Below are 17,242 nucleotides of genomic sequence, written 5' to 3' on the forward strand. Positions count from 1 at the left end.
TTGCCTTATATATACAGTGTAATTTTTCGGCCCCTTCCGCCCCCTAAATCCGCCCCTGCGTATATGACGAACCATTTAAGAAAATTTCTAAAGAAGTATGGACTAGACTCTCTATTAGATGTATATTCCAAAAACTTATATTGTGTCCAATTTGTTGCAACTACGTGACATAATGTACTAACATTGAATAAGACTTGGTTGAATATGATGAGGTAGAGTTATGTACTTAAATCTCACATTTGTCTTCTATCCCACTTCATCCTCTTTCTGAGAAATGACGAGAGACATTAATTATTACGAGTACATACTTCATATTACTAGTTCTTGGGCACGCGCGTTATGCGTCTATCCCATATAATTAGTTTAAATTTAAAAAAAACTGTATCATTTTGTACATGGATAATAAAATGCTTTAATCATAATTATATTTATAAGAAAAAGATTGCACTTAGAACTCATAACAATATGAATATTTAAGCTAAAAAAAATAAAAGGAGAACATAAAATATAAGAACTGTGAATGTTAGCTCAAAAAATTATTATACGCAGAAGTTAAAGAGCTTAACTTTGTAAAGCGAAGAATTCAGATACATGTACCTTACTAAATCTTTGATAATCCCAAGTCAAATTTACTGTTACAAAACTAACTTTTGTTATTAATATTGAAGGTATTATTGATATAACTTTTAAGGGCATAAAAGTCCAATAATATTATAGGATCATTTTGGTCTTTCACATTCAACTTTTGATCTTCATGTTTATATATTTTTATCTCATTGCGTGTCAGTACTTCCAAGCCTGATAGAGATTTAAATAAGCATGGTTGATTAAGTGCCTTAATTATACATTTCGGTTGACAACTGAATTAATTGTGACAATAAACGAAAGAAGTTGGTTCAATAGGGAATCACCTTCACCTTCCAGATTTATGAACAGACAAGGCTGCCTTATCAAAAAACAATGTTGATCATTAATTGTCAGAAATCAATGACTTCGAGCTAATAGTTCATTATTTAATGGATCTTTCTTTTCTATCCCGGAGTTATAAAAGATGTTCCTATCTAGTAGTAAAACGTTATTAGATCAAATGACAAAGCCCTTGCTGAAAAAAGAAGATGACTTTTTCTAAATGAAATGAAAATTGAATTTATGTAACAGAAAAAAAAATTCTCTTCTTTAACCGGAAAGAAATATGTTCACGAAAGAGGGATTAACTAGAACAAAATTGATTAGGCGATAGAGTTATGAATGCGCTTAATTCTTTCATATTTTGGACCTTAACTCCATGGAAGAATATGTTACTACTAAAATATGAAAGAATTGAAATCTTAGTTTAAAAAAACTATGAATTGATGATACGATTTGCATAAACAAGAATTTTTGAACAACAAAACAATGCCTCCTTGATTCTCGAACTATATATCTTATATCTCATGTCTGTATATAATATAATGTCTCTAATTTTGTAGTTGTATAAAAAACAAAGTACCACAACTTGATGAAATATGGAATTCTCTTATAAAATAATAAAAGAAGAAAAAGAGTGTTGCAGAGAAAAGTAGAGAGAGAATTCTTGGGATGATTTATAATGGAATATAACTCCTCTATTTATAGAGAAAAAGTGACTTAGCCACCAAGTAACAAACCCTAAGATCTCTCTAAAATATAGACATTCACCTTAAATAGAATTCTATTTATAATACTCCCCCTCGAATGTCTATTCAACAGATAATGTGCCTTGTTAAAACCTTAACTAAAATAAACCCAATGGAAAAAAAATTCTAGAGAAGGAAAAAGAGTACACATATCTAACTATACGCCTTTTGGTTGCCTCGTTAAAAACCTTGCAAGAAAAACCCAGTGGGACAAAACTTTAGGGAAAAAGAGTACAACGCGTATTAACTCCCTCCGATGAGAGCATCAATTCACATCTTTGAGCCTTCGCATCCCAATCTTGTACACTAACTTCTTGAAGGTTGATATCGGTAGAGATTTGGTGAACAAATCAGTCATATTATCACTTGAATGAATATGTTGCACCTTGAAATCACCATTCTTGTATATATGTAATCTCTTCATATAATGTCGTGGAATAACCTTTTCAATATCTCCATAGAGGTAAAAATTCCCGCTATCACATTATCATGCTTATAGTTATAGCAAGATACATATGTGTGCAAATTACACTTATCATATGGTACTTCAGGACCAAGAATTGTATATGTTTCAAGCGACTTAAATCCTTCAAGGATTGTCATATAAGTCATATAATAAACTTTAATTAGATGCATGTCAAGTTTTCATGTCATGCTTGACAAATAAGATATCGAAAACTGATTGCACATACCATTGACTTTATACTTTCAAGTGTTTGAACTGCAGGTCCTGTTGGGTTTTTTGTGTATTTAATATATTAAATACATAAAAGAGGGTGAATGGAAAATGGAGGGAAATGAAAATTTTGAATGAAATTTTAAGTTTCCCCCCTTGGCAACGGACATTGTCCCATATTGGAAGAGGAAGAGGTTTTTTATGGGTATATAAACAATTGCTCTTCTTCTAGCTCTTAAAGAGTTGAGAAGAAGGCAAGCCTCGCGCCGTCGTCATCGTCGTCGTCGCTCGCTCGGCTCGGCTTCGGCTTCGGCTTCGAATTCGGATTCGGATTTGATCGATGGATTGATTAATTTTTTGGACCAAATTTATTTGTTAATAGTAAAATAATAACAGAAATGTTATTAAATATTTGTTTTAATAACAGAATATTAATATTAAAATAAATATTAAACTACCCTTCAATTTTCCCTCTTTATTTTCCCTCTTTGTTGTTGAGTAAATGGCCATTAATGTAATGGCATTTATGCTATGGCCGTTTTGCATAAATAGTCATTCTGAAGAGTTCCACCTCTTCAGATTTCAGCCCAACTTTGGCTATAAATACAACACTATTCTGCTCAGAATTTCACTACAATTTTCTGGGTCTCTCCTCCTTCTTCTGCATACCTTTAACATCAAACAAAACAGCAGTAAGTGTGATTTGCTACCAAACTTTGTGTTCGCTGAAACGTTGGGTTTGAAGTACCACTACACCAGTGTGTAATTCGTTCTATCTTGGGAGGAAATAATCCATAACCTTGGGTACTAGGAGGGGATTAAATTCCTTAAGGAAACACTGTGAATTCAGTGGGCTCGAATTGGTTTTCTGTTATTTCGTTGTTCATTTCTGTTTATGTTCATTTCTGTTTATTTATATTTCCAGAATTATTTTACAAATACAGTTTACTAACAAGCTTAAGGAATTTAAATTATATCTTATGTATTTGTACTTACTGTTTTTGGAGAGTAAAACCTTTGTGGTTTTGTACTCTATTGGAGATTAAAATCTACGTGATTTTAACGTTTGTGTCATTCTTTTATAGAAATGACTAATGATAATGTGAACCAAGTTGTTCCAACGAGCCGAAACGTCAAAGCATTGTGGACTGCGCTTGAAAAGAAATACAAAACCGAAGATGCCGGGTTGAAGAAGTTCATTGCTGCAAAGTTTTTGGACTAAAAAATGGTAGATAACAAGTCCGTTATTACCCAAGTCCAGGAATTGCAATGATTATTCACGATCTCCTTGTTGAAGGTATAAATCAAATTAATACTGATGTTGAAAGTAGTAATCTTAGTATTTTTACTAATAGAAATTTCATTGAAGGTCTTGTCATCAATGAAGCATTCCAAGTAGCAGCGATGATTGAGAAGTTGCCTCCTTTGTGGAAGGACTTCAAAAACTACTTGAAACACAAACGCAAGGAGATGTCCCTTGAAGATCTCATTGTTCGGTTGAGAATCAAAGAGGACAACAAAGCTGCTGAAAAGAGAGGCCGTGGAAACTCAACAATAATGGGAGCAAATATTGTTGAAGAGAACAAAAAGAGGAAGAAGGCTTCTAGACCGAAATACAACCCAAGCAAGAAGCGGTTCAGTGGAAACTACTACAACTGTGGAAAAACCGGACATAAATCTACGGAGTGTCGTGCTCCGAAGAAAGACAAGAAGAAGGGTCAAGCAAACATGGTTGAAAAGCATGATGATGTTGATGACTTATGTGCCATGCTTTCCGAATGCAACTTGGTGGGCAATCCTAAATAGTGGTGGATTGATTCTGGAGCCACTCGCCATGTTTGTGCTGTTAAAGAAGCTTTTGCTACTTATGCTCCTGTTGGACCCGATGAGACGATTTCTATGAGAAATGTTTCAAAGGCCAAGATTGAAGGATGTGGGAAGATATTTCTAAAAATGACTTCCGGCAAAGTGGTGACTTTGAACAACGTCCTTCATGTTCCCGAGATTAGGAAGAATTTAGTCTCTGCTGGACTTCTTGTTAAGAATAGTTTTAAATTTATTTTTGTTTTCGATAAGGTTGTAATAAGTAAGAATGAAATGTTTGTAAGAAAAGGTTACCTCACTGAGGGCCTTTTCAAGCTGAATGTAATGGTTGTTGAAAATAATAATAAAATTTCAACTTCCTCTTACTTACTTGAGTCAAATGAATTATGGTATATACGTTTGGGTCATGTCAATTATAAAACCTTGCGGAAAATGATTAATTTGGAAGTATTGCCTAAGTTTGAATGTGAAAAATTAAAATGTCAAGTATGTGTGGAATATAAGTATGTTAAACATCCTTATAAGTCAGTTGAAAGGAATTCAAATCCTTTAGACTTAATTCACACAGATATTTGTGATATGAAGTCAATACCATCTCGCGGTGGAAAGAAGTATTTCATAACTTTTATTGACGATAGTACTAGATATTGCTATGTTTACTTACTTAATAGTAAAGATGAAGCAATAGTCGCATTCAAGCAATACAAAAATGAAGTTGAAACGCAACTTAACAAGAAAATCAAAATGATAAGAAGTGATAGGGGTGGTGAACATGAATCTCCTTTTGAACAAATATGTTTAGAATATGGAATTATTCATCAAACAACGGCCCCTTACATGCCCCAATCCAATGGGATTGCAAAAAGAAAGAATCGTTCATTAAAGGAGATGATGAACGCATTATTGATAAGTTCTGGTTTGCCACAGAACTTGTGCGGGGGAAGCCGTTCTTACGGCTAGCCGAATACTAAATCGAGTACCCCATAGCAAAACACAATCCATTCCATATGAAAAATGGAAAAGAAGGAAACCCAACTTGAATTATTTTAAAGTGTGGGGGTGTTTGGCAAATGTGCAAGTTCCTAAACCCAAAAGGGTAAAGGACTGAAAACCATTGATTGTGTTTTCATAGGATATGCGACTAATATTAAAGCATATCGATTTCTGGTTCATAAATCAGAAAATCCTGTCATTCATAATAATACGGTTATAGAATCAGATAATGCTGAGTTCTTTGAAAATATATATCCGTATAAAAAGGAATGTGAGTCGATTGGTGAAGGATCTAAACGACCTCGGGAAGAAACAAAAGAAAGTACACTTAACCAGGAGGATCCAAGACGTAGTAAACGTCAAAGAACGTTTACTTCATTTGGACCAGATTTTGTGACTTTCTTATTGGAAAATGAGCCTCAAACATTTAACGAAGCTATGTCTTCTTCGGAATCCTTGTTTTGGAAAGAGGCAGTCAATAGTGAGATACTGAACAACCATACATGGGAATTGGTTGATCTTCCTCCTGGAAATAAGTCGTTGGGTTCTAAATGGATCTTTAAGAGGAAGATGAAAGATGATGGCACTATTGACAAATTTAAGGCAAGACTTGTGGTCAAAGGTTATAGACAACGAGAAGGTCTTGACTATTTCGATTCATATTCTCCAGTTACAAGAATTACGTCCATACGAACGTTAGTAGCGTTAGGTGTAGTTTATGGTCTTGAAATTCATCAAATGGATGTTAAGACAGTCTTCTTAAATAGAGAGTTGGAGGAAGAAATCTACATGGAACAACCTGAAGGGTTTGTGGTTCCAGGTAAAGAAAAGCCAGGTAAAGAAAAGAAGGTATGTAGACTTGTTAAGTCTCTTTACGGATTAACACAAGCACCCAAACAATGGCATGCTAAATTTGACCAAACAATGTTGTCAAATGGATTTAAAATAAATGAATGTGATAAATGTGTGTACATTAAAAATGTTCCAAATCACATAGTCATTGTTTGCTTATATGTGGATGATATGCTCATAATGAGTAATGACATTGCCAACATAAATGCTACTAAGCGTATGCTAACTAGCAAGTTTGATATGAAAGACTTGGGAGTTGCTGATTTAATTCTGGGAATTAAGATCCATAAGACTTCTCAAGGTCTGGCATTGTCACAATCTCATTATATTAAGACAGTACCTGAAAAATTCAAGCACTTGGGTTTTAATGTTGCAAAGACTCCAATTGACGTGAATCTTGCATTAGCAAAGAACAAAGGCCAAAGCATATCACAATTGGATTATGCTCGTGTGTTGGGTTGCTTAATGTACATCATGAATTGTACATGACCAGATATAGCTTGTGCTATAAGTAAATTGATTCGATATACGAGCAATCCAGGTCAATCTCATCGGATGGCCATGAAACGAGTTTTGAGGTATTTAGTACATACCCAGGACTTTGCTTTGCACTACAGTAAATATCCTGCGGTCATTGAGGGATACTGTGATGCAAATTGGATCACCGGATCAACTGATTCCAAGTCCACAAGTGGATATGTATTCACTATTGGTGGAGGAGCGGTATCTTGGAAGTCGTCCAAACAAACTTGTATTGTCCGCTCTACAATGGAGTCTGAATTCATTGCTTTAGATAAAGCCGGTGAAGAAGCTGAATGGATCCAGAATTTCTTGGAAGATATTCCATTTTGGCCCAAACCGTTGGCACCAATATGCATACATTGCGATAGTCAAGCGGCAATTGGAAGGGCTGGGAGCGTTATGTATAACGGTAAATCTCGTCATATACGACAAAGACATAAAACCGTTAGACAATTACTCTCTGGAGAAATTATCACGATTGACTATGTAAAGTCAAGTGATAATGTGTCGGATCCACTTACGAAAGGCCTAACTAGAGAGGTAGTTGAGAAGTCATCAAGGGGAATGGGACTGTGGCCGAGAACAAGTCATAGTGGCGGTAATTCTACCTAGAAGACTGGAGATCCCAAGATCTAGGTTCAAGGAGATCAAACAAAGTCATTAATGACGGTTCAACATTATCAACTAAACTTTTGGTCCATTCTCGTGATGAGACAATGTTCAGTACCAAGGATAAAGCATTAAGGCATTTTAATGATTTCTAATTTTGATACGGGGTATATCAAATAGTGTATCTACGGGATGACACGTTTAGGAATCACCTAAGTGTGAAGTGTTAGCCACTTCAAGGAGAACTTTGTAAGGCCAGTTCTCTACGCACTTATGAAACCAGGCGGTGTTCAAGGCTGAAACGAACACAACAATGAGAACCAAAGACGGTTAAGGGTTGGTTGTGTGACTTGTGGTTGTCTAGGTATACACCAAAGTTCGACGGTTCAAAGATATCAAATCTACCGATTGATCGAGTATATCCGACATAAGTTCACTACGGAAAGTTCAAAGAGAAACCTACTTATCCAGATGCAATTAATCATTGCTTGCAAATCACACAGTTTTTCATGCATACTTCCGTGATATAGCCATTCCCCATTCATGTGGGGGATTGTTGGGTTTTTTGTGTATTTAATATATTAAATACATAAAAGAGGGTGAATGGAAAATGGAGGAAAATGAAATTTTTGAGTGAAATTTTAAGTTTTCCCCCTTGACAAATGGACATTGTCCCATATTGGAAGAGGAAGAGGTTTTTTATGGGTATATTAGAAATTGCTCTTCTTCTAGCTCTTAAAGAGTTGAGAAGAAGGCAAGCCTCGCGCCGTCGTCGTCGTCGTCGTCGCTCGATCGGCTTCGGCTTCGGATTTGGATTTGGATTTGGTCAAATGATCGATTGATTGATTAATTTGGACCAAATTTATTTGTTAATAGTAAAATATTAATAAAATTATTATCAAATATTTATTTTAATAACAGAATATTAATATTAAAATAAATATTAATATTAAATCCAATTCAGTTATCCAAATATCAGTTTTCTATTTTTGTAGCAAAAAATTAACTACCCTTCAATTTTTCCTCTTTATTGTTGAGTAAATGGCCATTTATGTAATGGCATTTATGCTATGGCCGTTTTGCATAAACAGCCATTCTGAAGAGTTGCACCTCTTCAGATTTCAGCCCATCTTTGGCTATAAATACAACACTATTTTGCTCAGAATTTCACTACGATTTTTTGAGTCTCTCCTCCTTCTTCTGCATACTTTTAACATCAAACAAAACAGCAGTAAGTGTGATTTGCTACCGAACTTTGTGTTCGCTGAAACACTGGGTTTGAAGTACCACTACACCAGTGTCTAATCCGTTCTATCCTGGGAGGAAATAATCCATAACCTTGGGTACTAGGAGGGGATTAAATTCCTTAAGAAAACACTGTGAATTCAATAGGCTCGAATTGGTTTTCTGTTATTTCGTTGTTCATTTATGTTTATGTTCATTTATGTTAATTTATATTTTCCAGAATTATTTTACAAATACAGTTTACTAACAGGTCCAAATACTTGTCTTTCATATGAAACCAATTCTATTCAAATTGCGTCTCTTCTATTTGGCCAATATTTTTGTGTTTGTATTTGACAAACTTAAGATCCTCATCTATACTTAGCACTATCATACGTGTCGTCGACGAACATTTTATATCGGTTCCAACATTTTTTCATAAAGACATGACATAGAGATCTCTTCACTCATATTTTCAGGTACCTGAATTTCTCTTGGGATTTTATGAAGTGTTATGTCATGTGATCTTCTAGATCACTTGCCTCCTTATTATGATCATTTTGATCATTTGCTCTTCTTCTTTGTCAAGAATTTTAATTGAAACCGATTTGTCTATACACTTTAAGGGTACCACAGACTTTGTCCTTTTAGGACTTGTTCTAATGGGAGCATCAATGAGAATATAGTTACTTTCTTTGGGTCAGCAAATGCGTCTAGTATGCTTTGCAATATATTGCAGATGAATTATCTTTTTATGAACTTCAAGTTCATATTATCTTATTCGAAGATCTAGATGTACAAATGATAATTCAGTCCACGTAACTTTTTCTCAACTGTTTATCATGTCTCCCCCTCATGTTAGAAAAACTAACATGCTTCCTCAACTTTGGAAACCCACAATTGTATGTTATGGTGTTAATTAAAATATACACTGCATATTAATAATAACAAGATGGAATTATTTGGTTCCTGACCCTAAACCACTTGTAAGGGGAGAATGTAATATACTTTCTGTCACGACCCCAAACTGGACCCGGTCGTGATGACGCATCTCGTGAAGACAAGACCAGCCGACACAACACCCATATTAACCCTTTAATCATTAAGAGTCATTTTTAAGCCTTCAATTAAACAAATGATTCATAATATAAATCTAACTGAACAGTACGAAAATAACCTACCAGCCCGACATCGGGGTGTCACTAGTCATGAGCAGCTATTACAACTGCCAAACTACATCAAGACCAACATGATCGGAAAAGGTCACAATTTATACATAAGGATAAATAAAGAGGGAGAAAGCAGAGCCACGATCGCCAGGCAGCTACCTTGCTAACTCCGACGAAACTGTCACCAAGCTCAGAAATACCTGAATCTGCACACGAGGTGCAGGGAGTAATGTGAGTACTCCAACCCAGTAAGTAATAAGAGTAAATAAAGACTGAGCAGTAGGAAACAATGAATCTACATTTATGTTAAACTCAATAAACACATCAGGCTTCCAAATCAGAATACGAGTCAATCGCCTCTTTAAAAATCCAGTTTTTGGTAAAAATCATTTAAAATGCCTTCCGACAGATTCAGTAGGGGTTCAAAACCAATTTTTAATAAAAGAGCTGAAAACCATAATCGGCCCCTCGGGCAAAACATAGTTCGTATACAGCCCCTCGGGCAAAACAGGAGTCATAAACACCTCCTAACAAGAAAATCTCAGTGAAAATAACAAAAAAACCAAATCAGTGATTAAGTTCTAGATATCTCATAAACCCCAGCTTAAATGAAAGTTGTTTAAAAACATTTATCTAACATTTTCGACATAGGCTCAGTATAAAGATGAGTGAAAACAGTCATTAAATCAACATATTCGAGAGAAACTCACTCTAAAGAGAAGTGAAAATCAATAAGTTCATAATCAGGCCCCTCAGGCAAACATCACTCATGTGCATGTATATATTTATCGCCCCTCGGGCTAGCCTCTCAGTCACTCGTGACTCATCTCCTACCAATCAGCGCTCACACTCAATAGGTACCATGTAGTAACCGCTGCGGCGTGCAGCCCGATCCATATATCGTTGCGGCGTGCAGCTCGATCCATATATGTAGTCGACTATGCTTACTGGGGGTGTGCAGACTCCGGAGGGGCTCCTACAGCCCAAGCGCTTCGGCTGTAGGAGCCCCTCCGGAGTCTGCACACCCCCAGTAACTGTAGTCGACTACATATATGGATCGAGCTGCACGCCGCAACGATATATGGATCGGGCTGCACGCCGCAGCGGTTACTACATGGTACCTATTGAGTGTGAGCGTTGATTGGTAGGAGATGAGTCACGAGTGACTGAGAGGCTAGCCCGAGGGGCGATAGATATATACACACACATGAGTGATGTTTGCCTGAGGGGCCTGATTATGAACTTATTGATTTTCACTTCTCTTTAGAGTGAGTTTCTATCGAATATGTTGATTTAATCATTGTTTTCACTCATCTTTATACTGAGCCTCTATCAAAAATGTTAGATAAATGTTTTTAAACAAATTTCATTTAAGCTGGAGTTTATGAGATGTTCAGAACTTAATCACTGATTTGTTTTTTTTTTTGTTATTTCCACTGAGATTTTCTTGTTAGGAGGTGTTTATGACTCCTGTTTTGCCCGAGGGGCTGTATACGAACTATGTTTTCCCGAGGGGCCGATTATGGTTTTCAGCTCTTTTATTAAAAATGGTTTTGAACCCCTACTGAATCTGTCGCAAGGCATTTTAAATGATTTTTACCAAAAGCTGGATTTTAAATGAGGCGATTGAATCGTATTCTGATTTGGAAGCCTGATGTGCTTATTGAGTTTAACATAAATGTGGATTCATTGCTTCCTACTGCTCAGTCTTTATTTACTCTTATTACTTACTGGGTTGGAGTACTCACATTACTCCATGCACCTCGTGTGCAGATTCAGGTATTTCTGAGCTTGGTGGCAGTTTCGTCGAAGTTATCAAGGTAGCTGCCTGGCGATCGTAGCTCTCTTTCTCCCTCTTTATTCTTCCTTATGTATAAATTGTGACTTTTTCCGATCATGTTGGTCTTGATGTAGTTTGGCAGTTGTAATAGATGCTCATGACTAGTGACACCCCGATGTCAGGCTGGTAGGTTATTTCCGCACTGTTCAGTTAGATTTATATTATGAATCATTTGTTTAATTGAAGGCTTGAAAATGACTCTTAATGATTAAAGGGTTAATATGGTAGTTGTGTCGGCTGTCCTTGTCTTCACGAGAGGCGCCATCACGACCGGGTCCGGTTTGGGATCGTGACAAGTTGGTATCAAAGACTAGGTTACATAGGTCTCACGAGTCATGAGCAGGTTTAGTAGAGTCTCGTGGATTGGTTCGGAGACGTGTGTATTTATCCTCGAGAGGCTGCAGAACCTTTAGAAAAAACTTCACATTCTTGAATTCTTATCGTGCATCCTTGATTCAGCTTGAAATGTAACTCTTTGAATTCCTTCCACGCATTCGTATGCGCGCATGAGCGCTCAGTATCAGATGTGCATCGATGGCTTGTGATTCCCCGATCGAGGGGCGAGGTGTGATCTCTGTGTATTGATGTTGGGCCAGTCTGGAGGACTTGAGGCCGGATTTTTACCTATAGCTTGAGCACCGAGGTGTTGATTGTGTGAGCAAGTGTTTTTGAACTTATATGTTCAGTAGTGTCCCTATTAGTGGAAGTGACGGCTGAACGATTTTGTGATGAGTATGTTAGTAATGCGATATGTATCCATATGATTTGGAAGCGACGAGAAGGGTCTGCTGGAGGATAGAAGAACTATTAGGTGCTTGAATTCCATCTTGATTCGAGGTATAGCCCCGAGTTATGGGCATGTGAAGAATCTTTTCATGTTTCCCAGTTGGGAGTGAGGTAAATTTCATGTTGCGGTATGAATTCAGACTCAAGAAGACTAAGTGACTGCGTAAAGCTTATGACGGTGGAAGGTATACGGAAAGGTTAGTTCGAGGCGAAGTAGGTGGGCCATCTCCTACGGAGTGGTCGGAGGTTTGTGCGATCTTTATGTTGTCTGTTAGAAGATCTCATTTACAAGTGAAAGATATGTGCTGTAACTTAAATTGGGTCGCTTAAGAGAGTGGGCTTCAACTATTGCGAGAGTGAATGCGAGATTTGTAGAAGATTCAAGGTACTAGATGGTTTGTGTTTCACGAGCTTATGAACGATTGAGTTTAATATCACTATGGTATTATGGCAGCAGTAGAGTATATGCGTTATGAGTTATCGTGTGTGTGTTTTGATCTATGGCTTCGAGCCAAGTGGGGGAGTCTGCTATTGCTTAGTTGATTGCACGGTTATGTGCTATGTTGGTTCCAGTTTGAGGCGTACTGGTGAATCAGTTATGGCTTACGGAGATTGAGACCGAGGATGTCTCGAGTAAAGGAAAATTTTGACAAAGGTTATGTCATGCTTCATAGGTGTATGAGAATCACGGAATGTCTTGAGTTCTTGTTGGTAATGGATGCTCGGTGCATAGAGCAGGAAGTGGCTTGGTTGTTCTAGGGTGAGGTTACGTTCTGCGGTGTCAGAGTGCTAATGAGGCATGGGTTGTTCTGTTCGTTTGATCAGGCTAATTTCAGTTTGAATAAAGTGAATGACTCTCGAGAATGGTTCTAATGTGATCAAGATTCTACATATAACAATTTCGTATTTTAAGGTTGTATAGTGGCTAGAAACTGAGTTTCATTGGGAGATGTCAAGACTTGTGGTATTTTTTTATATTAATTATGGGATTCTATGTATCAGTATCAGGAAGGTAAGGTAACGGATTTAGATTCGTAGGAAGTCTCTTCAGAGTAAATTATTTTGATCGTGGTGCTCTTGAGAATATCTGAGAAAGTATTCAGCGGCTTATGAGCCTTAGATCGGTATGGTAAGGATGTGATTAGTTCCTCGGGTGTTTTCGAGGTAATGAGTTTCTACAGGTATTTTGCGCAGTGCTCTTAGCTTTTGATGGCTTGCGTGGCTTGGTCGAGTTAGGAGGATTCAGTCCTCACAGACTTGTTTGTGCAAGGGGGAGTCGGAAAGTTCTTGTTGATTGCTACCGTGGCTAGAGATGTATATTTTCTGCTGGCGTGAGGAGCATCGGATGTATAGTGATTTTCTTCCGGATTGGGCTCAATGGAAAGTTCTTGGTTGGTTGAGTACATAGTGGCTCGTGGCTTGGTAGGGATATGAATTTCTCACATTGTCCTAGGATGGTATGGCATATGCGGTATATTGTGGAGGATTGAGATTACGTGTGTGAGGTTATGGTTTAGTTCTGAAAGGAAGGTCATGAAACTCTTAGGCAGCGAGCAGTCTCAGATGATTGAGGAAAATGGTATTGCTAATTGGAGGAAATTTGACGAGGGTATATGTTTCAGAAGAAAGTAATGTGATTAAATTGATGGTATTTCGGTAGTATTGCGACACTTTCTTGCTAGATCGACTGCTGATATTCGAGTTTGCTTGGCGGCGCCGAAGAATTTTAGAGTATCACTCGTGGAATGATTGGATACTAGAGGTGTGTTATATATGCGAGCGGTAGAATTGGGATCGGATATGGCAATTCGTGTGCTTTATGGACTTGGAGACTGGAAGTTCTCATATACAGGTTAACTAGTGGTTGTGGATGGCAAAATGTGGGTAAGTTAGTCAGATGTTAGTATGTGATATGATTCGGTCATTGTGAACCTTCGGAGGATTATTTATCTGTTGTGGGGGACTAGAGTTGATCTGTGGTTCATTGGTAGACCTATATGGATGTGTGTTCTGCATCGAGACGACTTGTTGACTTCGAGTTGCTACTGATGAGGGATGTGTTGATTCGGTTGTTATTGAGCTATTAGTAATAAGGGGAAACTATGAGTTATATTTCCGTGCTGCGAGGCGTTAGTAGTTGTGGGTCATAGGCACATGTAGTGCGGTTCCATTGGGGTTTCATAGTGGAATTAACAAAAAAAACCAAACCAGTGATTAAGTTCTGAACATCTCATAAACCCCAGCTTAAATGAAAGTTGTTTAAAAACATTTATCTAACATTTTCGACAGAGGCTCAGTATAAAGATGAGTCAAAAAAGTCATTAAATCAACATATTCGATAGAAACTCACTCTAAAGAGAAGTGAAAATCAATAAGTTCATAATCAGGCCCCTCAGGCAAACATCACTCATGTGCGTGGATATATCTATCACCCCTCGGGCTAGCCTCTCAGTCACTCGTGACTCATCTCCTACCAATCAACGCTCACACTCAATAGGTACCATGTAGTAACCATTGCGGCGTGCAGCCCGATCCATATATCGCTGCGGCATGCAGCCCGATCCACATATATAGTCGACTGCGCTCACTGGGGGTGTGCAGACTCCGGAGGGGCTCCTACAGCCCAAGCGCTATATCGCTGCGGCGTACAGCCCGATCCATCATATCGCTGCGGCGTGCAGCCCGATCCATATACACATATATAAATATATTGCTGCGGCGTGCAGCCCGCTCCATAGATATATAATTCCTCATAACCAGGCCTTCGGCCTCTCTCAGTCATTAACCTCACAATTAGACTCTCGGTCTATCTCAGTTATCAACCTCACAATCAGACCCGAGGTCTATCTCAGCCATCAACCTCACGATCACTCGGACCATCAGTAAAACAGGGAACTCAGCCCAAACAGTTTTCACATTTTTAAGAAATAAAGTGATAAAGCCAGATTTAAACAATAAGCAGGTAAAACATGACTGAGGATATGCTTTCAAAACAAATAGAGTGAGGAAAATTAGTGAAAGTGCCCTAAGGGTCTCAGCAGGTCGGCGCAAGGCCCCAAACATGGCATACAACCCAAAATATAATATCAATCTCTAGAACATGGAATATCATAAGATTTCAAATAAAATACGCGACTTAACAGTCGTACGGGACGGACTAAGTCACAATCCCCAATGGTGCACAACCCCACGCTCGTCATCTAGCATATGCATCACCTCAAAGTAACACGACGATGTGTAATCCGGGGTTTCAAACACTCAGGACAGTATTTACAATCATTACTTACCTCGATCCGGTCCAAACTCTAGCCTACGATGCCTCGCGCGCACGAATCGACCTCTGGATGCTCCAATTCTAGCCACAATCAGTACATAATCATTAAAATATGCTAAGGGAGCAAAGCCCACTCGAAAATATTCAACTTAACATCAAAATCCCAAAATTGCTCAAACACGGCCCCCGGGCCCACATCTCGGAATTCAATAATTTTCTCATCAAGGGATTCCTTATCTCCCCACGAGTTCATACATACCAAGAACATCAAAATCCATCCGTAAATGGCCCTTCAAATCCCAAATGTTTGGTTTCCAAATTCCAAGCCCTAGCTCTTCAATTTTAGGCTTAATTCCATGATTAATTAGGTGAAATTCACACAAGAATCGAGTATTGAGTTCAAAAATCTTACCTCCAAGTGATTCCCTTCGATTCCCTCTTCAATTCTTCTCAAAAGCTCCAAAAATTGCTCAACAGTGGAGAAAATAGACCAAAAATCGCGAAACCCATCTTTTAAACATTCTGCCCTAGGCATAAATTCCTTCTTCGCAAACGCGGTCAAAGCCTCGCATTCGCGAAGCACAAAAATTCCGCTGACCAAAACTCTCCTTCGCGAACGCGACCCTACCATCGCGAACGCGATGCTTCAGCCTCTCAGACTTACACGAACGCGACAAATGCCTCCCACGCTCCCCTTCGCGAACGCGAAGGCCAAACCTGACGCCTCCCTTCCTGACCCTTCGCAAACGCGAAGACCAAAATACCTGCAACTGCTGGAACTCAAAATCTGCAACTTTCTCAACTTCGAAATGATCCGTTCAACCCCTCGAAACTCACCCGAGGCCCCGGGACCTCAACCAAATGCACAAACATATCCTAATACCTTATTCAAACTTGTTCCAACCTTCAGAACACTCAAAACAACATCAAAATATTAAATTTGCATCGGATTCAAGCCTAAGAATCCCCAAAATCTTCTAGATTACGCTATTGATCAAAAACCCGACCCAACCACGTCCGAATGACCTGAAATTTTGCACACACATCCCAAATAACCCAACGGAGCTACTGCAACTTCCGGAATTTCATTCCGACCTCCATATCAAAATCTCACCTATCAACCAAAAAACGCCGAAATCTAAATTTCGCCAATTCAAGCCTAAACCTTCCACGGACCTCCAAAATGCATTCCGATCACGCTCCTAAGTCCCAAATCACCTAACGGAGCTAACCAAATCATAAAAAGTCCAATCCGAGATCATATACAAATAAGTCAAATCTTGGTCAAACCTTTCAATTTTTTTAAGCTTTAAACTGAGAACTGTTCTTCCAGATTTATTCCGATTAACCTGAAACCAAAACCAACGATTTACATAAGTCATAATACACCACACGAGGAAAGTCATGCCCGAGAACTGGCGAACAAAGTGTAAAAGCTCAAAACGACCGGTCGGGTCGTTACACTTTCGTATATAACCTATACCAAACTGATATAGATAACTTATGTTCTCATCAGGAACAATTTATCTATTAAGTGGAGGCACTCAATAAGTTATTTTGCTAAACCAGCTATGATGTAAACGAACTTATCATGATAAACTTTCTTGAATAGAAAATCTGAATATTATGCTCTAAATTAAATTATTGCGCAAGTTACTTCGCAAACACCAGGTTGCGAGTTAATAATAATCGCACATGTAACCATCTAATCGATGCATCGTATATGGTATACATGGCAGGTGAATGGGCCCATATTCACTTTTGATATTTCCAGCATTCATGGGATTCAATCTCAATTTTAGTTGGTCTATTAGTTAA

Source organism: Nicotiana attenuata, unplaced genomic scaffold (assembly GCF_001879085.1).
Source record: "Nicotiana attenuata strain UT unplaced genomic scaffold, NIATTr2, whole genome shotgun sequence".
In the NCBI taxonomy this organism is placed as follows: domain Eukaryota; kingdom Viridiplantae; phylum Streptophyta; class Magnoliopsida; order Solanales; family Solanaceae; genus Nicotiana; species Nicotiana attenuata.